The sequence below is a fragment of the Echinops telfairi genome, unplaced genomic scaffold, assembly GCF_000313985.2.
Source record: "Echinops telfairi isolate 266 unplaced genomic scaffold, ASM31398v2 ScPeMD7_60;HRSCAF=208, whole genome shotgun sequence".
NCBI classification, from domain to species: domain Eukaryota; kingdom Metazoa; phylum Chordata; class Mammalia; order Afrosoricida; family Tenrecidae; genus Echinops; species Echinops telfairi.
Window position 1 is genome coordinate 687,700 of NW_022103958.1, and position 2,136 is coordinate 689,835.

Below are 2,136 nucleotides of genomic sequence, written 5' to 3' on the forward strand. Positions count from 1 at the left end.
GATTGGTTTGTACATAGTTTCACCATGAGTAAGAATCAATTTGATGGAACCCTGCAAAACAACAATTGGAGAGAAAATTAATGTGAGCATAATATACAACCTTGACTTTTAACTCCAAATGAAATGACACTAATTTAGGAGTTATATGAGTTCTTTTGGAGAGAAACTGCTACTTGGTGTTCCTAGTTCTCCAGGAAAGTAACCCTTTCGTTAAATCTAGTGCCAGCTGTGTGTGAGTTTTGAATTTGATAACAATCTTTGAGTTATTAAAATATATACGTCATGGGATTGTGAGTTTTACAATTCAACAATGGTTACTAACACAGGTTGATGGCTCAAATCTTTTAAAAGAAAACTTTCAATAATTATGCTTAGAAGCATATTTTTCAACACTTCTTATGTGGTTATGCTTTTCTGGGAGAAATATACATATATACATATACATGTGTATATATGCATATATATAGATGTAGATATATAATCTACACTTTCTTTTACACATTAGAATGATAAACCTTTCCGTCCTTAAGTTTATCTTGGTATATGATTACTCAGTAATATACAACGTTAAATAGTTGAACATATATGCATACATACATATTTATCTACGTAGGATTCTTGGTGGTATACTGGTTATGCAGTGGGCTACAAAGCCATCAGCAGTTTAAAACAACCTACTTCTGTGAGGGAGCACAATAAAGTTTTATACTCTCTGGAAGAGTTGAACTGTGGGAAGCCCACGTGGTCTGTTCTGCCCTGTGCTATAGTTCTACAGTGAGTCATAATCTACTTGATGGCAGTGAAGTGAATGAGTCCATCAGTTTGTCATACGACAGTAGCTTGGTTATTGCTGAGATGCTGGAAACTATAATGTGTTAGACAAGGTTGACTAGAGAAACAAATCCAGGGACACTCATATATTATAAGAGTTTTATATATTTATAAAACATCCCAGTCCAGATCAAGTCCATAAGTCTAAATATTAGCCCATAAATTCAAAACTAGTCCATAAATTCCTCTTCAGATTGATGCCACACATACAATGATGCAAAAGCGGAACATCACAGGCCAGTGCATGCAAAGTCTTAGAGATCCAGCGATGCTGGAAGCATCACCAGGGCTCTCACAGGTCTCAGCATGACTTGTCAACAGGAAGGTGAGGTAGTGAGAAGCCGGCCTCCAGTGAGCCATTTATCTTGGTCGCCCTCCCATCAAGCAGGGACCTTATTGACAGGATATACCCACACCTTCACTCTTAGTACCCTCAAGTTGACAAAAGGTCATGTAACCACCACAGACCACTCCTTGTCAACTTAGAATTTTAAACACCCCTTTCACCATACATAATTTTAAAAGAAAAACATTGAGGTAGTTAAAGTTTACTGTGCCAACCTGGCTGATAAACACGTATGGGATTAATTAAAAGGCACAGAGATAAATCACTCAGTGAGTCTCGCCTTTCTAGTTCTTGGGTCTCTTGCCTTCTGAAGGTCAGACTAGGTTGCAGCTGCCTTAGCCAGTTCCCTGCTTCAGGTTGCAAGGTTCACTTCCTGCAAAACAACCCCAAGGCAAAGACACATGGACCTACCCTGATGCAGACCTGGGTGTTGGAGCGCCCATGTGGAGACCCCTGGCAATACTGGGATGCTTACGTATTCACTGACTCAGCCTTCCTCCTGCAGTCAGCATCATTGCCTATGTTTTGTGAGAGGATGAGGACTTTGTGGATTGGTGTCAGACATATGGGCTTATATGTTGGACTTGTGGGCTTTGGCAACACTGGGTTGGGATGTTTTCTCAATATGCACTTAATCTTTATATAAAACCCTCTCTTATACATGAGTTTCTGTGGATTTGTTTCTCTAACATGCCCAGACTAATACAACCATAATAAAATCATATTTGTCTCAGCAGGATAAAACTAAAATGCATATAACTCAAAATGTTTCAGCCTCATTTAAACATAATATTCTATGAGTGAACAAAGCAAAAATATTCTATACTTAACAACTGAAGTTCTGTGAACACCTGCATCGTAATCATATAACCCTATGAAAGTTTTTAAGCCAGCCATTTTCTGTCTTTATTCCCCCAATTTTGGGCATCCAATTTCAGTACTGCTCACCTGTGGGGGGA